The following is a 23,929-nucleotide window of genomic DNA, read 5'->3' on the forward strand; positions in this document are numbered from 1 at the left end:
CATTATCATCCAGGCTTCACCTCCAACCACACCCCAATCTCCCTCCAGTTACACTGACCTCTTTCACTCTGACTTGCCTGCCATGATCCTGCCTCAGGGCCTTTCTACTGGCTATTTCCTTTGCTTGAAGCGCTCTTCCAAATTCCCCCACCACCAGGGAGGGATATGACTAACTCCTTAATCACCAATCAAGTCTTCACAAAAATGTCACTTTCTCAAAGTGGCCTATCCTAATCACTTTGCAGTTCCAATCTCCTGTCACTCCCATTTCCCTTATACTGTTTTATTTTTTTAACTCCAATAACATTATTTTCTAGCATTCTGTTTAATTAGTGTATTTATTATATTTTTATACATCGATTAGAATATAACTTCCACGAAGCGAAGCATTTTGTCTATTTTACTCAAGGATGTATTTTAAGAACCTTAAACAGGACCCTATTAGGTATCCAACATATATTTTGAAGAGAATAAATTATTTGAATTTATTGCTAGTGATAAAACATATACATACAAATTTAATTCTAGGAAAAGGAAGATAAGCAAAACAAGAAACATATAAAATACAGTTGGTTTCAAAGGAAAAAGAATACATTGATTTGGACAGGGAGAAAAAATTAAATGCTTTGTATTAGATTGTATTTGAGATGAGCCTTTAAAGATTGGTAAAATTCTAAATAAATAAATAAATAAATAAATAAATAAATAAATAAATAAATATTGGTAAAATTCTGACAAGTGAATAACAAGGTGTGGACACTATAAGAATTAATCAAAAGAGGGATTAAGAATGAAACTAATTACTATTTGCTTTTCATGTGTCCTCATTCTACTTAACACTGGGAAAACAAAGATGAATAACCTGATCACTGATTTCAAATTGCTTGCTGCTAGTAAAATGTGTGTGTGTGTGTGTGTGTGTGTGTGTGTGTGTGGTCTAACAATGAATATACATATTTTTAAGTTTTTATTTAAATTCCAGTTAGTTATCATACAGTGTAATATTAGTTTCGGGTGTACAATATAGTGATTCAACACTTCCATATATCACCTGGTGCTTGTCAGTTAATAGCAAAATAAAGTGCTAAGACCAAAAGAACATTAGAAGACTCCTCTGGAAAGTTGCAAATGAATGAAATGAAAAAAAAAAAAAAAAAGTTATAAATAGTTGATGCATAGACTTTATTTAAATGGAACATTTGATATTACTGCCAAGGAAATAAAATGGCATAGTGTGTAGATAGGATCTCAGTTCATACTCACATGGATGTTCAGTTGAAGCTGATTTTATAAAACTTATTTCCCTAATGGTCCATTGTGAACATAATATTAGCACTATCACAGATTCTCAATCTACTGTTTGCCCAACCATAGGATTGGCATCCAGGAAGATGAATTAAAAAAAAATGTCTTTAGACAACTCCATGCCTTTTATTCTTAGTCAAAAAAAACTCTTCCCATTTGTCCTATTCCAATAAGAGTGGTTGAGCAACTTAGAAAAAGATGAAGAGGCCCTTAGCACTACTCACAACTAAACTCCAGGCAATCCTAAGCTTTCCATTTTCTAAGCAAGTTTCATTTCATCCGAATCTTCTAACATTCCCAAAACAAAAATTACTCCCCAAAGATTTTCCCCAGATGTGAGAAAAAAATAGGGAAACAAAAATGATTTTTTTTTTTTTTAAAGATTTTATTTATTTATTTGACAGACGGAGACATAGCAAGAGAGGGAACACAAGCAGGGGGAGTGGGAGAGGGAGAAGCAGGCTTCCCACTGAGCAGGGAGCCCGACACAGGGCTCCATCCCAGGACTCTGGGATCATGACCTGAGCTGAAGGCAGATGCTTAATGACTGAGCCACCCAGGCACCCCCAAAAATGACTTTTACAATGCCCCCATACCAATAGCAACCCCATTGCATCACACCCCCCAAATCCTAGAATCGATTCTCAAAACTGCATTGGAAAAAGAATATTCACAGGCATTACTTCTTTCCCTGCAGATTTGAGTTTCTTTTTGATTCATTTGTCCTTTCTGCCAAAGCTAAATCTTTCTATGTTTTGAACTCCCAGGAGGATTAGGGAAAATAAAATAGAGCAACTGCTTCCCTTTCATTTTTTTTTGTTGTGATTAACCCATTTTCTCTTAATCTGTATTGAATAAACTCTGAAAGAATGGATACAATTACCGTCAAGGAAAGAAGATGCTTCCCTTCAAAATGTGTCCTCCAAATGGCCAAATTCTCTTTTAAAGAGCAGCTGCTACATTTTTTTTTATCTACACAACTTTTATTAACATGGATATAATAAGCTCATAGGTTTTTTTTAAAAGGTTGAAGTGCTTGTAAATATCTTCTGTAAATTATCATGACCCTTGCAAGAATTCTGTAATATGAATGAATACGGGTCCAATTCCCAAGGTGAACGCCAGCAAAATGTTTCAGTGCGGGTGTTTTCCCTTGGCTTCTCTCCATTTTGGTATCGACTTCGAGACACCACTATCTTCTTTTTTTGTTTGTTTGTTTTAAGATTTTATTTATTTATTTGAGAGAGAGAGAATGAGAGACAGAGCAAGAGGGAAGAGGGCAGAGGGAGAAGCAGACCCCCTTGCTGAGCAGGGAGCCCGAGGTGGGACTCGATCCCGGGACTCCAGGATCATGACCTGAGCCAAAGGCAGTCCTTAACCAACTGAGCCACCCAGGCGCCCAAGATACCACTATCTTCTGATAGCCCTCTATGTCACCACCCGTGGGCCATTGTTTATAGAACTAAAATGAAAATATACATGCAAACTTGCCAAATATTTTTGAACTTTGATGGATTAAAATAATACTGGAGTCAGGAGGAACATAAAAATCTTGTTTTACCATCTTATTTTCCAGTGAAGAGACTGAAGATTGCCATTAAATGGCGTCCAAAGTAACCAGGATTAGAGTGCAGGTTTTCTACGCTAGTTCTGTGTTTCACTACCACCCTATTCCCTTCCATGGTGCCTCCCAATATTTATGAATAAAAAGTCATCAAAATCGAGTATTCCATCAAACGATAATATCTCTTACGTTTTTACGCATCAATATAATCTTTCTTTTTTTCTTGTTAAATCTGTAGTTCATCCGTTTAGGTGTTTTAGATACTGCAGGTGCTGTATAAGATCTTTAATTATGCAATATTAAACATTTCACGTAGAAGAATGATATATTTCTGGGGCTTTCAGAGGGGAAAAAAAAAGAAAAATTCATTTCAGACAGAACTAAACCAAAACATAATAGAAAAATTCTCTCAAGAGGAACATAATATTTTAGACTGCAACTCTTAAGTATTAATAGGCCCAAAATTACACGTGCTGCTGCCTTGCCATTTTGAGGTTTACAGGGTCCCTTGCTGTCATCAGATATATTTCCACTCCTGTTTTGTTAGTTTGCCCATCAGCTGGACCAACTGTTGCACCCCACCTGATCTCCTTGACCTAATGCTTTCACCTGCCCACAAGCCCCAAAAATTGTTCAAACAAGCTATTCACATCATCCCAGAACTCCAAACTCTTTTTCTACAAAGCCTGCCTCCTACAGGCCCTGTTTATTCACTGTATTCTCCAGGACAACCTCCATGTGGCCCTGTGTGGCATGGCACATCCTCCTCTGGGGCTGTATGTTTAATCAATAAACTTCTGTTTGATTGTTATGTATCATTATTTGGCCATTTTATACTATTTAGAGCAGAAGATTCCTTCTTCACCTGCAGGCTGGATAGGTGTCAATCAAAACACCATATAATATGGTGCAAAGAAATGACAAAACCAAATAATTTCTCTAAATCTACATTTGGGCAGCCACTGCTATCCTGTAGGTTCCAGGTGTCAGATGATAATATCTTTTTCATCTTCTTAAGTTGCATTACCCAAACTTAAAAACTTTATTCCAACTATGAAAGTATAATGGCATTGCACAGAAGAGGAGAGTAATAAAGAACAACAGAAAATCTGAGATCTGTCCCAAACTCCTACAGTGCAAGAAGAGATACAGAGCTCCTGGCTTGAAGATTTCCATATTTAACTAATCCCTTGTAAACTTTAGTGCTCCATACAAATGCTATTTTATTTTATTTTATTTTTTAAAGATTTTATTTATTTATTTGAGACAGAGAGTGAGAGAGACAGAGAGCACATGAGAGGGGGGAGAGTCAGAGGGAGAAGCAGGCTCCCTGCCGAGCAGGGAGCCCGATGCGGGACTCGATCCCAGGACTCCAGGATCATGACCTGAGCCGAAGGCAGTCGCTTAACCAACTGAGCCACCCAGGCGCCCACAAATGCTATTTTAAAAATTAAGATAGAAAACACAAAAGAGCAAAAGAAATTGGTTTCTATTAAGTTTAGTTCTTCCTTGATTTACTATAGTATAATGAAAAAAAAGTTTAAGGATTTGAATTTATGATAACAATGTAATATATATTACAGAAGTGTGACCCCCCCCCAAAAAAAGCACAACTCTTTATAAAAGAGACCATGAAATTGCCTAATTTTGATATGTAGAAGTTTTCAGTATAACACTAGAGTGGTTTAGAAGAGTATAAGCCAAGTTTACTTAAATTGAAACTAATGATTTAAAAACTTTTAAAAGTCAATAGATAATGTTTTATATTATAAACTTAACATTAATTTAAAAAGTATCCAACAACTTTAGATCCTAGAAGGTTTGGGGAAGGAGCATTTGTTTTATCCATTTTATTTATAAAGTTCAATTCTATCGCAAGTTTTCACAGTGTTTAAGGCACAATTTCACTTCATAAAGCATGCATTGTAAAATTGAAAATATGTCATAAGCCTTTTTATTTAAAAATGTACAGTTTTACACAATTCTTAAAATACTATTCACTGTACATTAAGCTATATAATTTTTCATAAGCAAATGGCTTTAAAAAAAGAATGACATCTTGCTATTCATGATCAACCTAGAGAGTATTAGGCTGAGTAAAATAAGTCAGACAAAAAAAAGACAAATACCATATGATTTCTTTTATATGTCAAATCTAAACAAAACAAACAAACAAACAAGAGAAAACAAAAGTAAACTCATAAATACAGAGAACAAACTGCTGGTTGCCAGAAGGGTAAGTGGTAGGGAATGGGCAAAATAGGTGAAGGAGATTAAGAGGTACAAATATCCAGTTATAAAATAAATAAGTCATAGGGATGAAAAGTGCAGCATAAGGAATATAGTCAATAATATTGTACTAAATTTGTATGGTGAGAGATGATAAGTACACTTATTGTGGTGAGCATTTTGTAATGTATAGAATTGTTGAATCACTGTGTTGCACACCTAAACCTAATATAATATTATATGTCAACTATACTTAAGTAAAAAATGTGAATGGTTTATATCTGTCAATTTCCTTTCTCAATAATCACATTCAAGTGTATATAGTTTTGTTTCTTCTCACAAACTATAAATATTTTTGAGGAATGTCTCCACAGGTGGCATACCTCCTTTAATTTTGTTTTTTTGTTGTTTTTGTTTTTGTTTTTGTTTTTAAGATTTTATTTATTTATTTGACAGCGAGAGACACAGTGAGAGAGGGAACACAGCAGGGGGGAGTGGGAGAGGGAGAAACAGGCCTCCCGCCGAGCAGGGAGCCCGATGCCTGGCTCGATCCCAGGACCCCGGGATCATGACCTGAGCCGAAGGCAGACGCTTAACGACTGAGTCACCCAGGCGCCCCACCTCCTTTAATTTTGTTACTTAGTTGTTGTAGACTAACTTTATGAGTTTTATTTTGACTTATCACAATTATAACATATTATACTTTGAGAAATGCAAATGCATTTCCATTTTGACCTTGCACATGGATAAACATATTTTCTTCACATTGCAGCCTCTGTGTGAGGACTGAACTTGTAGAGATGTCTTAGAAAAACTACTCAGAACATCAGATGTGATCAATGTACATTACTGCAGTTCTAATTTGGGATTTACTACAATCTAGCTTTGTGGGCTTAACCAAGTCATTAAGTCTTTGGAACCTAAACATTTTTTTTTTTCACCAGTGAAACTGTAACCTAGGAGTCTGTAACTACTGCAGCAAAAAAATGCTATGAATATATAATTTTGACTCACTGACTTTTAAATTTTATTTTTTCATTCACTTAGCATGTGTAAATGCTACCTAGTTAAAAATCCAAAAAACAAAATTATAAACAATGAGAAGTCTCAGACTCACAATCAACCTAATTTACCCCACCCCATTCCATCAGAGGCAACCACTGTTACTACTTTTCAGTACATCATTCCAGGGTGGCTTTGTGTAAATATAAATATATACACTTATTTTTCCTCTTTTTTGAAAAAGTAACTTGCTACAGGCAATACTTTGCAAATTGTTTTTTCACCTGATGATGTATCTTGAGCAATTTAATATCAGTATGTAGAAAGTTCCCTTATTTTCTTTTTCTGCTTTGTGCTAGTGGTATTTTACCAGTACCTTACTGATGAGTGCTTGGGTTATTTATACTTTTGGGGTTACACATAATATTTCAGTGAATTACTTTATATCTATGTCATCCAATTTATGCAGAAATGTATATATGTTAAATTCCAGAAGTGAGATTTGTGGTTGCAGGGTAAGGCATATATTTTGATACATTATTAAAAATGCTAATATAAATGCTATTATTTTTAATTTCAAATTCCACTCACTCCTTGCTGGCATGTAGGAAAGCAACTGACATTGGCATATTAACCATGTATTCTATAGATTTGCTTTAATCACTTATTAATTCCAGATATTTTTGTTTGATTCTTTCAGATTTTCTACATAGATGATCAGGTCATCTGCAACCAAAGGCAGTTTTATTTCTTTTCTCCCATCTGTATATCTTTTTTTTTTCCATTTCTTGTCTTACTGCATTAGCCACTATTTCTAGTACAATTTGAAAGGGAGTGGTGAGGGGGAAACATCTTTGCTTTGTTCCTGATCTTAGTGAGAAAGATTCAAGTTTCTCACCATTATGTATGATGTTAACTGTACTTTTTTTTTTTTTTTTTTTTGTAGATGTCCTTTTTCAAATTGAGAAAATTCCCCTCTATTCTTAGTTTACTGAACATTTTTATCATGAATGAGTACTGGATTTTGCTAATACTTTTTCTGTATCCTTTGATATGATCATGGGATTTTTCTTTTTTTAACCTGTTGATATGATAAATTACATAGGTGATTTATGAAAGTTAAACCTACTTTGCCTACCTGGTATAAATCCCAGATGGTCATGGTGTATAATTATTTTTATATACTTTTGGACTTTATTTGCTAATATTTTATTGGTGATTTTTGCATTTATGTTCACAAGAGATATTGGTCTGTAGTTCTCTTTTAATGTCTTTGTCTGGTTTTGTTGTTAGGGTAAATGCTGACATCATGAGTTAAGAAGTATCCCTGGTTTTTTTTTTTTTTAATTTCTTTTTTAAAGATTTTATTTATTTATTTGAGAGAGAATGAGATAGCGAGAGAGAGAGAGCATGAGAGGGGGGAGGGTCAGAGGGAGAAGCAGACTCCCTGCTGAGCAAGGAGCCCGATGCGGGACTCGATCCTGGGACTCCAGGATCATGACCTGAGCCGAAGGCAGTCGCTTAACCAACTGAGCCACCCAGGCGCCCCAAGAAGTATCCCTGTTTCTGGGGTACCTGGGTGGCTCAGTCGTTAAGCATCTGCCTTAGGCTCAGGTCATGGTCCCAGGGTCCTGGGATCGAGCCCCGCATCGGGCTCCCTGCTCCGCAGGAAGCCTGCTTCTCCCTCTCCCACTCCCCCTGCTTGTGTTCCCTCTCTGGCTGTCTTTCTCTGTCAAATAAATAAAATCTTTAAATAAAAAAAAAAAAAGAAGAAGTATCCCTGTTTCTATCATCTGAAAGAGATGAAGAGAATTTATACAACTTCTTCCTTAAATGTTTGATAGAATTCGCCAGTGAATCCATCTCTACTTGATGTTTTCTGTTTTGTAAGGTTATTAATTATTGATTCAGCTTCTTTAATACATATAGCCCTATTCAAATAGTCTATTCTTCCTATATGTTTTGGCAAATTATGTTTTTCAAAGAATTGGTTCATTTTTTCTAGGTCATCAACTCTGTGAGCATAGACTTGTTCATAGTAATTCCAGTATCATCCTTTTAATGCCCATGAGATCTGTAGCAATGTTGCCCCTTTCTCACTTTTCATATAAGTAATTTGTGGGGTTTTTTTCTTACTTAGCCTGGTTAGAATCTTATCAATTTTATTGTTTAGAGTTGAGTATTTCCTTTCTCCCAGAAAAGTTAAGCTCTGACAAGTCGGGCTCTGGTTAACAAGGGGAACTAAGAGGAGGCATTGTTAGTAAGAACAGATTACTCTCCTCTCAAGTACTTTAAAATGGTTCCTTTTCTCCTCTGCCTGTCAGAAGACTGAGGGGATTTTTTTCTGTCATATTTTCTGTGAGAATCTGGTAACTCTCTTGAAGGTGAATCCCACAATGTTGTGGAGGCCCTCAATAACTGGGGTCCCATGTAGTTATTCACTCCCAGACTTGTCCATACTGAGCCTCCAGAAATTTGTCAATTACAACTCAGGTTTTCCTTCCCCAGCACTGGTTGCTGCAATAGTTTCTGCTTGCACAACTCTGCTCTGGTAAGCTGTGACTCCCTATATTCACCTGTCTTTCTATCCAGATCAGGAACAGAAATTTGTCTTGTGATCTCTCCTCTCTTATGGATCCAAGAAGAGTTGTTTCTTCAGTCTGTTCAGATTTTTACTTATTAGGACAGAGTGGTGACTTCTATGCTCCTTACATGTAGAACAAGAAACTGTCCTGATCTTTATTCCAGTTTCTTACTACCAGCTTCTCTTGCTGCTCCTGGTCAATAGTACTGCTGTCAGGGCTCCTGACAGTTTAATATTTTGATAACGAACTTGAAAATTTTTCTTTCCAATATAATAATTTTCTTTTTTATTGAATTTTTTTTCAGTGTAACTTCACCTATTACAAATTTTTACTAAAATAAATAAATAAATAAAGACATAAAAGTAGTGAAGGAAGGGGGGGACAAACATCCAACTCCTTGCCAGATGCTTTCCCTTCCTAAGAAAGATTAGTAAAAACCATAGTTAGCAAAACACCTCAAGGGGATGAGAAAGAAAAAAAAAAAGTTATTTTCCCAAGCATCTTGGGATTAGAGAAGCTAGGCCTAGTTCCAGCCTCCCCCACTTATCTCTTTTGGCTCCAATGTAGCAAAATATCTTCTCCTAAGCACAACCATGCCTGAAGGAGAAAGTTAGTTAACACTTTGATCACCACATCTTTAGACCAATTTAGAATATATTGGAATCATGTACCACTCTAATAATAGTGAAATTGCTTTGACATGTTAGGTAAAATTCATATTCAGAATCTTCCTAACAGGCTATGTATCATGAATTTACTCATCATTCAAAGAGAAGTTTGGGGATAAAATTGTTTATTATGTACATTTTAGCAATAAAAACTCTATGTCACCTAAGTACTTCTGACTCTACACTCAAAGGAATATGGTCCAAGTATGAAATAATTTCTGAGATCCTGTACTCTGAATATAATTGTTTAAAAAATAAAAAAAAACTACGTGTATGATTATAACATATATATATATTTATACACACATAATAATTAGTTTCATAAGTCATCAAACTGCATGTTCACACTTCATTAAAAATGTCAAAACAGACATTAGGTACTCATGCATATTAAAACACAGTTCATACAGATTTCAAGTTATATTACAAAGCAGTAGAATGAAAACAGTATGGTACTGGTATAAAAATAGACACATAGATCAGTAGAAGAGAATAGAAAACCCAGAAATAAATCCACAATTATATGGTCAATTAATCTTTAACAAATGAGGAATGAATACACAATGGGAAAAGAATGGTATTGGAGGGTGCCTGGGTGGCTCAATTGGTTAAGTGTCTGCCTTTGGCTCAGGTTCTGATCCTGGAGTCCTGGGATCAAGTCCTGCATCAGGGGCCCCGCTCAGTGGGTAGTCTACTTCTCCCTTTCCCTCGATCCCTCTCTCTGCTCGTGCTCTCTCTCTCTGAAATAAATAAATAAATAAATAAATAAATAAATAAATAAATAAATAAAATCTTTTAGAAAATTATGTTGGGAAAACTGGACAGATATATGCAAAAGAATAAAACTGAACCACTTTTTTCCACTATGCATAAAAATAAACTCAAAATGGATTAATGACCTAAATGTGAGACCTAAAACCATAAAAATCCTTAAAGAGAGCACAGGCAGTAATTTTTCTGATATCAGCTGTAGCAACATTTTTCCAGATATGTCTCCTGAGGCCAAAGCAAAAATAGACTATTGGGACAATATCAAAATAAAAAGCTTCTGCACAACAAAGGAAACAATCAACAAATCTAAAAAGAAACCTACTGAATGGGAGATGATATTTGCAAATGACATATCTGATAAAGGGTTAGTATCCAAAATATATGAAGAACTGATACAACTCAACACCCAAAAAACAAATAATCCAATTAAAAAATGGGCAGAAGACATCAACAGACATTTCTTCAAAGAAGACATACAGATGGGGCGCCTGGGTGGCTTAGTTGGTTAAGCGACTGCCTCCAGTCCCGCGTCGGGCTCCCTGCTCAGCAGGGAGTCTGCTTCTCCCTCTGACCCTCCCCCCTCTCATGCTCTCTCTATCTCATTCTCTCTCTCAAATAAATAAATAAAATCTTTAAAAAAAAAAAGAAGAAGACATACAGATGGCTAACAGACACATGAAGAGATGTTCAACATCACTCATCATCAGGGAAATGCACATCAAAATGACAATGACATACCCCTCACACCAGACAGAATGGTTAAAATCAAAAACACAAGAAACAACAAGTGTTGGTGAGGATATGGATAAACAGGTACCCATTTGCACTGTTGGCGAGAATGAAAACTGGTACAAACACTGTGGAAAATAGTATCGAGGTTCCTCAAAAATTAAAAATAGAATTACCCTATGATCCAGTAATTGCACTACTGGATATTTACCCAAAAAATTCAAAAACACTTACTCAAAGGGATACATGACCCTTATGTTTATTGCAGCATTAGTTACAATAGCCAAAACATAGAGACAGTCCAAATGTGCATCAATAGATGAATGGATAAAGAAGAGGTGGTATATATATACCATACACATATATGTGTATATATACATGCACACACACACACACACACACAGGAATATTACTCAGCCATAAAAAGAATGAAATCTTGCCATTTGCTATGACATGGATAGAGCTAGAGAGTATAATTCTAAGTGAAAGAAGTCAGTCAGCAAAAGACAAACACCACATGATTTCACTCATATGTGGAATTTAAGAAATAAAACAAACAAGTAAAAGGAAAAAAAGAGAGAGAGAGAGAAACAAACCAAGAAACAGATCTTTAACTATAGAGATAAACTGATGGCTACCAGAGGGGAGCTGGAGAGGATGAAATAGGTGATGAAGGTTAAAGAGTACACTTATCATGATAAAAAAATAAAAATAAAACACTTTTTAAAAACACAGTTAATACTAATTCCTGTACTTGAAATTTTCTTTTCCTTACTCTGCAGTCTGCCTCTTTCCTTTCCCCTCTACAGGGAGCTTTGACTTGCTTAAAGTCAAACAACCTCTCACCTCTTGTAAATTTTAATTTATGACAAACTTCTGTTTCAGAGAGGATGGAGTTGAGGGTGTGCTCTGACCCACCAACATTTTTAACATTAACACCCCAAGTACTTATGCACAAAAACATGAGAATCCACAGTTTTAGTTCTTGTTTTGCTTTCCTATTGGATTCCTGGTCCAGTGCTTCTTGGTTTCAGTCTCCATTCGAAACATTCAGGCATCTCTACTTCTTTGGTTAAAGCCAATGGAGTCTAGAATCTAAAGGAGAAATGTGAACTTTACCATTTGGACAACAATTTATTTTTAATCCAGTATGCAAATCTGTCTCAAATAATGGAAAATAAAGGTCATATTCTTCTGAAGCAGTCCTTCATCACTGCTAAATATTTATAGGCTCTTTGTTTAAAATGGTCTGCCTGTAATCCTAGCCATCTAGTATCATTTTCTTTTCCAAGTGTTGTTGTAGTTCCCAATTCCTCCTAATCAACCTAATCTTCAGGTTCTAAGTCTTTGTGCTAATCTGTATTCTGACACCAACCTTTGAGGTTGATGGCAAGATTGACGGAAAGACATCAACTGACAAAGATAGATGATACAAATTTCTTAAATGGAAAAATAAGTGAAAAACTTCCAAGACAACCATACAAATCAGGAACCATGCAGCATCTTCAGGCATTCTAAGTTCCCTATGAGGACCTATTATTTCTGCAGGAGATTCTTCCAGTCATAAGAAACTTGCCTTGCTATTATGAAGAGGAATCTGCTCTGGTGACTCTTCTGGAAAACAGACCTACTAAACTGGTATAAATAAGTAATACAAATAATTTCATTCCAATTTATAAACTCTTTTGGACACCAAATGAATATGAATTATCAGTCTTCAAGGCAGTCCAAGTCTTTATATTTGCTTGAGGTAAGTAACTTGCCTGGGGATCCACAGGTGAGGCCAAACCTGGATCCAAAACTAGATCACTCTCCTTACACACTCTACTGTACTGCCTGTATGTCGCCATTAATTCTGACAGAACTGATTTCACCTCATTAAGTTTCGAAGTTTTACCTCAAATTATATTCATAGAGGGATAAAAGCAGATGCAGAGCTTACTATATATTTATGAAAAGCCCATGACAGAAATTACTTTATAATGTGAGTATTTAAAATCCTAATCTCTCCTTAGCACATCATTTTCTCACTGACGCAGAAAATTATGCAACTAGTCACATTTTCTTATTTTGTTTTGGCTATCAGGTGATTCAAAGTCAAATTTGGGAACACATTTTATAATGTGTGGGGAATTCTGCCCTCGTTCAATTTATATTTTCCTTGAAGCTGCCAACTTAACACTTTTATTTAATAATGCTTCATAAGAAAAAAACATTAATAACTATTTTGTGGCTAATATTAGTGTAAAAACTTACAATAACTGATTTTATTCTCTTTTTCATAAATTATCTTACTTAATTCTCACATTTTCCTTACGAGGTACAAACCATTATTTTCCTCAGTGGAAATAAAGAGATTCAAGGGCAGCTTTCATTAAGGCTGTGACATGGAAGCTGTATCCAGTTAGACACAATGTAGCCATATAAGGGTAAGCCAGGCATACAGACTGTAGATGAGTGGCATTCTGTTTGTAGAACTAAAAGTGAGGGGTAGAAAATGGACTCTGAGGGATGAAGAATCCATCAGAGCTCCTTAAGACAAAGTTGAGAAGAAAGAAAAAATCACCTACGTTGATTAAATTCCTATTAAATATGAAGTAATTTGACCTGAGTTATCCAGTTAGACTATTTACATTGATCATATAAACTAGTATTTCCATATCCCTTGTTATTTCTATAAACAAAGGCTAAGTTATACTCTATCAATCTTTATTCAAAAATATGCAATTATATAACAAAGTGATTTAAAATTGCTTGAACACATTACAAATTGTTTGAAGAATATTCTATATTTAATTTGAAAATGCTTTCATCATGACCCATGCCCTTTACTATGATTTTAGTTTACTTTCCAATTAAAAATCCACATAGGTGGCATTTATTGATTAATACTTTATATTGAGTATGATTTATTACATTCTCTTTTATTGGGGACATGTCAAGAACATCTGATTTTAGTGCATTGGCTATCCTGAATCATGGCCCATAATTTAATTCTTATTCCACTAGTCATAAGTTTGGCAATAAATATGTGCCATGAAACTGTTTTCAATAAATACACTGAAGTTAATTTGTATTGCCATACTTAAGAGGTATTGTGAAATATCTTATAACTATAGATCCATAACTAACAAAACTCAAAACCACTCTGTTTTGACAAGGTTTTCCTTATTGGCAGATTCCCTCAAACAAAATATTTACTGGGTACCAGGGTGTTATATTTTTTTATGTTTCTAGTATTGTCTTAATTTTAAGATGGATATTAAAACAGCAGGAACTATAGCCTCCTTTCCCAAGATACTCAGAGACTGAAGCCTCCTGGGAAGACAAACCAACTTAATTGAAGAAGTCCTGGCAGGTTCAACCAGGTTGAGGAGGGGGATTGAGGTAATTTTCGCAAAGGGAAAAAAACTGTTTAGCCTTGTTTTTGGAAATATGTGAAGAAAGTTTATTTTATTGATAACTTTAAATAGTATTTCTTTTTTTTAAAGTATTGAGTTTGAAAATAAAAATCATCGCTTTATATCTCCATTGCTTATCACCCCTCTCTGTGTAACTGGAAGTCCAGAGTCTTAGAATTGATCTAAATCTATTTCTATTTTGCAAATAAGTAAATAGAATTTTAAAAACATTAAATTATTTGATTGAAAACATCATTACTTAGTGAAGAATATGTCTACGTATTAATGTAACAAGTTTTACTTATTTTTTTATTAAGTTCAATTAGCCAACATATAGTACATCATTAGTTTTTGATGTAGTGTTCAATGATTCATTAGTTGCATATAACACCCCATGCTCATCAGATCACATGCCCTCCTTAGTTTTAAACAACTGTATACCAGAACCTGGAGTAGATGTTGGAGATAGTGTGGTAAACAGAAGAGATACAGTCTCTACCCTCTAGAGCTTTGGGTCCAATAAGGAAAAGGGACACATCAATTAAATACGTTGTGATATAATTAATTACAAAATGTTATTAGTAGTATGGAGGAAATAAACATATAACTACTACAAGTAGGTGACCTCAGCAAGATTGCCTTGGGATCAGGCAAAGCTTCTGTGAAAAAAATGGCCTTTTACCTGAGATTTGCAGAAGGAAGAGATGTTCACTACTTATTACTGATTTTGTGGTCCACTTTTGTTCTCTCAGTTTGTAACCTTTCTAAAATCAGGATATAAGTAACAATTAGTGGTAGTCTTGCTCACCCACATGTGCATGGGCTCATTCTTTCTCTCTTCCTTCTATCCTTTCTTATTTTTCAGCGGTACATAAATAAAATAAAATATTATTGTAAAACCAAAATAAAATATCACCACACATCTATCAAAATGGCTTAAATATAAATAATATCAAATGCTGGCAATGATACAGAGAAATTGGTTCACTAATTTATTGCTAGTGGGAATGGAATGTAAGATGGTAAAGTCACTCCAGAGAACAGTTAGCCAGATTTTTATAAAACTAAAATTTCACTAACCATATGACCCAGAAATTGCACTCTTGGGCATTTAATCTAGAGAACATGAATGTTCCTAACAGCTTTATTAGCCAAAAACTGGAAATAGCCCAGATGTCCTTTAACAGGTAAATAATTAAACAAACTATGATATACCCACATTAATGAAATACTACTCACCAATAAAATGGAACAAACTATTGAAATGTACATGCATAATGAGGAAACCTAGCACCTAGATTTTAGTTTCTAATACCATTCTCCAATAAGAGGAACCATGGCTCCTTGAATAAATGACTAATTCTAAGGCTGATGAAGTAATATAAAAGATGAGCCTGGAATATCTTATATTGCCAGTAAATAAGGAATTAACAACAACAGTAAGGAGGCAAACAAACACATACAATAATGGGAGTATATGAAAAGGACACAGGAGCCAACTAAAGGAACTCCCAATGGCCAAAGCTGGAACAATTTAAGGAACAAAAAAAATAGTGTTGGAATATAAACCAAAGTATGAAACGAGTATCCATGAGTTTATAATAATTAAGAAAATGACTAAAAATTAAATGAGGAAGAAGAGACAAATACTCAAAAAAAGTCTGTAATTTATATATATACCTCAGTCTTAAAAGGGTGAAGCATAATTCCCACTCCCTAAGGGTTGGCTACACATAGTGACTTCCCAAGAGTACTGTTTGGAAAAGGAAAAAAAAAATCAACTTTTCAATGGAGATACCTGACAAATAACTACCTTAGATGATTAAGATTAGTATAGCAGTAAGAAGTCATATTGATAGCATATATCCCTGATATAATGTGATGAACATGATACTTTACCTTTGTGGTCTTCCCATCAAAACTCATTAACTCCAGTCTGATCATGAGAAAAAACAACAGACAAATCCAACTGAGGGACATTCTTCAAAATACCTGAGCAGTACTCTTCAAAACAGTCAAGGTTATAAAAAAAATTTCTGAGAAACTGTCACAGACAGGAATCTAAGGTGAATTGACAACTAATGTAATGTGGTATTCTGGATGGAATCCTGGAACAGAAAAGATGGATGACATGTAGGTAAGTACTAGGAAATATGAATAAAACTTCTACCTTAATGATAATGTATCAATATTATTTCATTAATTACAACAATTGTACTATATTAATGTAAGATGTTAATAATAGGGGAAGTGGTGCAGGCATATCAGAATTCTCCTGAACCATCTTGATAATTCTCCTGTAAATCTAAAGATATCCTAAAAATTAAAAAGTGTGTTATCAAAAAACAATACAGAAAAAAATTAAAAGCTTGCACACATTCCATTTATGTAATATCCTTCAAATTACAATATTGTAAAGATGGAAAACAGTTAGTGGTTGCCAGGAATTATAAAGGGAGGAGGAAAAGAGGTAGCTGTGGCTATAGAAGGGTATGATGAGAGATCCTTGTGATGGAATTGTTCTGTATGTTGGCTATGGTCCATGATTATGGTCACATGACTCTACACACATATGATAAGATTATATAGAAATATACACACACACAAATGAGTACATATAAAACTGGTGAAAACTGAATAATGTTGATGGATTGTATCAATGTTGACTTCCTGGTTGTGATAGTATACTGTAATTATGCAAATTGTTATCAATGGAGGAAAATAGGTCAGGAGTTGACAGGATATCTCTGTATTATCTCTTAGAACTGTACAGGAATATGCAATTACCTTAAAATCAAAAGTTTAATTGAAATATTTTATCTTACAATCATGCCAATAGATTTAATGGTATATAATAGGTAAAGTAAGATAGGGACATGAGGTTGTAAAGATCTTTCTAGATAGAAAGGATATCACATGCAAAAAGACTTGCCATAGAAGAGATCCTGTTGCATTCATTGACCAAACATCATAAAGATCCCATGTGACTGGAGTCTAGGAGATAGTGGTTCAATAAGAGGTTGGTTGGAGTAAATAGTGACCATATCTTGTTGAGTCTTTTAGGACACATCAAAGTTTTGCTCTAAATTTTAAGTGCCTTTGTTTGACATGAAAGTGGGAGAGGTTGTTTAGAATTAACTTTTTAGTAGATACAGACAAGGATAAATTTATATTTTAGAAGTTCTATGATACTGAGAAATTCTTACTCTTGTAAGATAAATTCTGTGTGTCTCTTGGCCAGATTTTCCCATATTTATATGGCAGGTCCATATCTTCACTGGATATTTGACCTTGAGCTAATACTTAACCCCTGTAAACCTCAACTTTGCACTTGCATTTATATAGACCTGCCTACCTAGTGATCACCAAATCCTCATAAGTATGTGACCAGGATTAAACAAAAAATCCATATGCAGCACTTAGCATAGTGTTTGGCACCTATTAAGCTTTACAAATTAGCCATTAATTTCTGTTTCTCAGACACTTTTATGAATTATACAACTAATATAGATTAATTATATAAAATGTCTGAAAATAAAGATGAAATAAATAAAATTTAAAAACCAGTTATGGCACCCTACATCTGTAAACACCATTAAATGCCCACGCACCAGTTAAACTCAATTACAATGGAAAAGGGAGATAATGAGGGACAGCTAGTAGTCTTCCATGTCAATCTTCCTCATTAATTCTAAGGGCCCAGAGCAACACTTTTCCATTGCTATATATCCAAAACAGAGAGGAGCACAATAAATATTTGCTAAATGGATGGGTTAAATTAAAGTTGATATATAATGGCCTCTGTTTTCCCTGTGAAGTAGTAGGCAAGATTTTGAACAAAGAGAGGAATGAGTAAGAGTGAGAGAAAGAGATAAGGAAAGTGGTGAATCTTCAAAATAACAACCACAGAAATATAAAACATCAGGTACACAAAAAAGAATTAATGCTAAAAAGTGCTGAAGTTCCAGCTAAATGTGAAGACCATACAGATTCAATATCGCAAATTAAATACTTTTTCTTTAATTTTTTTTTAAAGATTTTGTTTATTTATTTGACAGAGAGACACAGTGAGAGACGGAACACAAGCAGAGTGGGTGCGGGGAGAGGGAGAAGCAGGCTTCCCGCTGAGCACGGAGCCTGATGCGGGGCTAGATCCCAGGACCCCGAGATCATGACCTGAGCCGAAGCAGACATTTAACAACTGAGCCACCCAGGTGCCCCTAAATATTTTTTTTTTCTAATATGCCCTCCAGTTTGGGCTAAGATTAAAATCAGAGAAAGGTGTAGCCAAATTCAGCCAGTAGTAAGGGCAAGCAGAACAAGAGTAGTGAGAGTAGAAGAAATAAGACATGTGGTGTGGTTAAAGAGTGTATTCTGCATGGGAAGAGGTTGGAGTTGAGGTGGGATAGTCTGTAGATGTTAAAATAAAAAGATGGAAACATGGATAGATAGCATTAATGTAAAGACAGAGTTATATAGGGCTAAGATAGTGAGATGATAGAATGTTAGAATGCTTAAAATTATGTATTCAAATAGTTCTATACCTCATCTTTCAACAGGGCAATGATAAGGTTCAGGCAAGGTCTTCGATGCATTTTGTTCACTTTATTATATTCATATATTGTCAATTATTTTGTCCTGTCTCACATATTACTAAATAATTTGTATCTAGGTCAAATTATAAATATAGAAACAATGGGGATGAGCACAATGATCATTTAGGTGTGTATTTTATGTTTATTTAATCAATTGAAATTTTGAGAATATGTTTCACAATGTGTAAGTGTATTTTTATAGCACTATTTTATCACACATATAAACATGTAAATATAAATATATTGGGAATATATACCATGATATCTTCACGTTGTACTATAAGAATATATTTGAGATTAACATCCAAGAGGATGAAAAAACAGATATCAGTAGATAGTAATTATTTATAAGAAAACAAATATTAGAGAAGAATCGAGTTGGAGATAAAAAATAGTTATTGAAATGTAATGCTGATCTTAAATTTAATCTGATATATTTATTCTTTAATAAATAACAACTTTAAAAAGCAATGTTTAAAAAATATATGTAGAGGGCTAGCCCTGGGCAATATTATAAACAAACAAAAATAAACAAAAAATTTAAAAAACACATATGTCCCTGAGAAAACCATTTAGTCTCTCTGAATCTCAATTTTCTCTTTGGGAAATGAAAATAATTGGTTGTATTTCTAGTCAGTGTTGTTTTCCAAAGATTCTTTAAGACAATACAGGAAATGAATATAATACAGTATTTGTTTTAATTTAAGGATAATCTGGGGGTGCCTGGGTGGCACAGTCAGTTAAGCAGCCAACTCTGGGTTTTGGCTGAGGTCATGATCTCAGGGTGGTGAGATCGAGCCCTGCCTCAAGCTCCATGCTCAGCATGGAGTCTGCTTGATATTCTCTGCCTATGCCCTTCCCCTAACTCTCTCTCAGATGAATAAATAGCATCTATAAAAAATAATTTAAGGATAATCTGAATGAAGAGAAAAAAGAAGAAAGGCAATTAAATGGAGTCAGGAGAGATAACCCTAGGTATGAACAGGATTACTAGAATAAAATTTTTTGTGATAGGGCATTATGATGTAAGCCATAGTCTGTACAAATGCAAAGAATTGTTTTTGTTACTAAACAAGTAAGAGAAAAAAAGAGATGGGAGGCTTTGAGATGCAAATAACTGATGTTTCCTACATCAGCCCTGGAATATCAGTATGACTTCAGCTGCTGTTAATTCAAGAAGGTAGCTAAGGTTTCAGGAGGATGTCTTTAGTCCTTTGGACTCTCCCACATAAAAATGACACCATTCTTTAAAACAAAATAAGGGTCACTGATGTAGCAACTCATCTCCAAAAGAAAGAGACAGAAAAAGCAAGGCAGTAACTGTGCCAACAGGAGAAAAGACTTAACCAACATAGACAGATAAGCCACAAGTTTGAACCAAAAAAAATTTGTTGGAAGAGATTGAGTCTGTCTTTTATCCTTTACACAGCTGGTTGAAGGAATAAACAACTTCTAAAACTATAATCACTGGCTATTTTTACAGAACTCATATAAAAAGAGAAAGACTTTTCAAGTGGCTAAATCCTTTTCAGACTTTCAATCCCATGTATCGGACATTGCTTTTTTTTTTTTTTTTTTTAATTACTTTAATTCTTTATTTGATTCTTTGAGATTGAATTTTCTGTCTATATGGATTTTTCATAGGAATGTTTGTATAAAGCAGTAGGTGGAACAAAGAGATAATTATTACATTATACCCACTTCTTGGTATCTTTGGAAATGGTAGCTGTAGCAAAAAAAAAAAAAAAAAAAAAAAAGACATAATGATAATTATTAGCATTTTGGGTACATTTATTTGAATAAATATATGAACAAAGTTGAATGGCAAAAAAGGAAAAATCTTAAGACACGATGTATATAAAAAGGTGACAGTTTTAAAATTTAAAAGTTTAATATTCAAAAGTAACATTTTACAAAATGTTCTATTATTTGGCATTATTTTTGATTTGTAAAAAATAATTTGTGTCCAGCTAAATACTATATTAGTTTTATGATCAATTTTTACTATTACTTTATGGTTATATTATGTATGACTTTACTGTCCAGTTGTTATTATTTAAATGGACACTGTCGATGAGCAAGCACTTTTCTGTAATGCATATGCTTATTTGTCTTTTTGTGAACTTGTTAATAATATAATTATCAAAGTTATTTGAATGAGTTATATTCTAGAAACATCCTCAGATATTTTTGCCATATCTTTCTGTTTCTTTCTCCTGATTGTCCTTTAAAAAGAACTACCAATTCAGATAAAAAAGTTTCCCAGAGTAGCTATTCAAATGTAGCCAGCAGATGTCTCTCTCAGACTCATCCAACCAAGACAATGTGTCCCTTTCTCCTTGAATTGGAACTCAACATGCAATGCAACTTTGTTCAGGACTTTTTAATATAATGGTACTTGTTCCTTGCAGTACTATCAATATTATTTAAGCAGGCTACTAAATGTCAGGATGACCTAATTTCCAAAGCAAAGGAAAAGAAAGAAAAAAAATTAGTTCTTTTTTCTTTAGCGACATAACTCTGCCTGGTTCAAGAAGAAAATGAGACATAGTGAGGCTGAATGGGTAAAAGTAATGGCAACTAAAGCAAAAAAATAAAAAATAAAAAATAAAAACTCTAATTCACATCTGTAAAGAAATGTATAATTCTATCAAAGGAAATATGTAACAACAATATGTTCATCATTGTGCAACATTTGTGTACCTACAGATTTAGTATGCTCTGAATGTACTAAATTCAGATTTATCAAATAATGAAAAAAACACAAAGACTAAAAATAAATGTGTAATCAGTTGTATGTATGCACAACACAGTAAGTTAGAATTTAAAGACATGTTCAATTCTTGATGTTTACCTTCTTTCCTTTATAAATGTCTCTGCTACTTTTTGTAGGCAAATTGATTTACTCAATATGCTCCCTTTGCACTTGTATTACAAACTTCTATCAAACTTAACAAATGAGGATTAATATTTTTAAATTTATTGGAATTATATATGAGTTTTCAAAGTTTTATATCCTTTTTATATATCATTTTCTTTAAGATTTATCTACTTTTTTTGTTTTTATCACTGGTTATATACCCTTTCAATTAGCTTTTGAATATAGAGCTTTGAAACCTGACACCCAGATATACATGAACAATTCCAGAAGTGGAAAATAGCAATTTTGCTTGATAAAATCACTCTAGATATGTTAAAATTGGCACTGATGTTTGATCTGAGTGTTAGAGGAGGTCATTAAGAGGATGTGACTGCTGGTTGACCCACAAGCTGGACCCAGGCAATTAGAGGCTCTTTACCCTCTTCCCCGTCCTTGGAATATATGTTCAGACCACTGTTTCCCTACTAGCAGCTGTTTCAAAAATGCAGCCTTGAGAGCATAAGGTGGTGTTGGGACCATTTGGACTGTACAAGTGACTGAACCCTGTTAAAGCTCTATATAAACTTTTAAGGTTTTGGCTGGTGGATGCAGAGATGTACTTGTCTTGCCTCCATTGAAGAAAAGCCTAGTATGTAAATTCATATGCTTATTAAACCTGCCCCCTCCCAATCTGGAGTGGTCTGTGTCTTTCTTCAGTCTCTCCTTGCCCTCCATGCATGGAGGCCAATTTCAAATTTCACCTGGGGAATTCTTGGGGTTGCAAAACAACAGAGTTGGACCATTCTATTTGTTGGTTTCAGTAGTCATTTTTAATAATTTGCACAAACTGAGCTTATTGTCTGCCATGAATCTTCTATTTTTTCAACAGAATTTCATGCTCATTTCCTAGCTGAGATTTATTTCATTCAGCCCTGTCATGTTACAACCAAATCATTTATAAACATACTTGACACTTTGTAAATTGAATAGGTAATATATACTCATAGAAAATGTCAAATAACATAGAGGTTGGCTTTCCTACTGAAACTATCTGCCATTTTCCCAGTTTCCCTATCTATAGACAAGTTTTGATACTAATTCTTTCTCTTTTTTTTTTCTTTTTTCTTTCTTGTATATATAGAGAGAGCATGTGCAAACAGGGGAGTAGGGGCAGAGGGAGAGGCAGAGAGAGAATCTTAAAGCAGGCTCCTCGCCCAGCACCAGCCCTATGCAGGGCTTGATTTCATGACCCTGAGATCATGACCTGAGCTGAAATCAAGAGTCCATGCTTAACCAACTGAGCCACCCAGGCATCCCTAGTTCTTTCTCTTTATAGAGGTATTAGATACACTTTGAGCATTTAAACTCCTTCCAGATATTCCTTCTACTCCTTATCCAGTACAATACTCCAAGACGTTGAAGATGCCATGTAAACTGCTTTTGATAGTGTCATTCTTTCTCACTTTAATTCATAAGACTGAAAATAGAACAGCAGCTTTCTAAAATACTGGCAAGTTTTCACCATGCCCTGGCTTAAATTCTCCTTGTGGGCTATGTTTTGTCACACTATTCTGTATTTCTTTAAGTCAATCAAAGATTATAATTGAGCACTATAATATACCCAATACTATTCTGTGCATGAGAATATAGCAATAAAAATAGAAATTAAATTAATTAAAGTTAAAAGTCATGTAGTCTAACAGGTGTTTTGAGGTGTTTCTTAGAGTTAAGTAGTCATATTCAGAGCTATTTGACATAAATATTGAGACTTAGCTGCAAGAATTGTATTTTTTAAGGGCACTATTTCAATTCCCAGGAGAAGTGACATTCAACAGAACTGTATTTCTGGACAAAATAATGCACTTAAATGGGAGAATAAGAACTCAAGATGTCAGGGATCATTCAGGGACTGTGTTATAGATATAATGTATGAGTCTGTGTGTGTGTGTGTGTGTGTGTGTGTGTGTGTGTGTGTGTGGTGGGCAGGGCCTTGGTTACAGGGTTAGAATGTGAGGATCCATGAAGCAAGACTAAATAATTTGATTGATTCAACGCTGGGAAGATGACCCATTGTCCTGTTTCAGTGATGCAAAGTGAATTTCTTAATTTGGCTCTGTCAAGGGCATGTAAGACAAGACCTGACCAGTTTTACTAGTAAAGATACAATGAGTCACTTTTAGATTCAGACTTTATTACTTACATAGAGATAAAAAGATTAGC

The 23,929-nt window shown here is 34.4% G+C and overlaps 1 long non-coding RNA gene across 3 annotated transcripts in view; it reads right to left on the reverse strand.

Moving 5' to 3' along the window:
- Positions 1 to 9,470: 9,470 nt before the first annotated feature.
- Positions 9,471 to 23,929, reverse strand: part of LOC135363655 (uncharacterized) — a 34,781-nt gene continuing 20,322 nt past the window's right edge. For 2 of the 3 annotated variants that reach the window (XR_010409550.1, XR_010409552.1), the window contains exons 3-6: positions 16,154 to 16,362; positions 14,937 to 15,018; positions 11,700 to 11,948; positions 9,471 to 10,093 (exon numbers count right to left, since the gene is read on the reverse strand). This is a non-coding gene — a long non-coding RNA (uncharacterized LOC135363655). The remainder of the gene's footprint in view (positions 10,094 to 11,699; positions 11,949 to 14,936; positions 15,019 to 16,153; positions 16,363 to 23,929) is intronic. The other variant, XR_010409551.1, reaches the window with a different exon arrangement.

The sequence above is a fragment of the Mirounga angustirostris genome, unplaced genomic scaffold (assembly GCF_029215605.1).
Source record: "Mirounga angustirostris isolate CCGP_5_RB_7025 unplaced genomic scaffold, mMirAng1.0.hap1 SCAF_2, whole genome shotgun sequence".
Classification (NCBI taxonomy): domain Eukaryota; kingdom Metazoa; phylum Chordata; class Mammalia; order Carnivora; family Phocidae; genus Mirounga; species Mirounga angustirostris.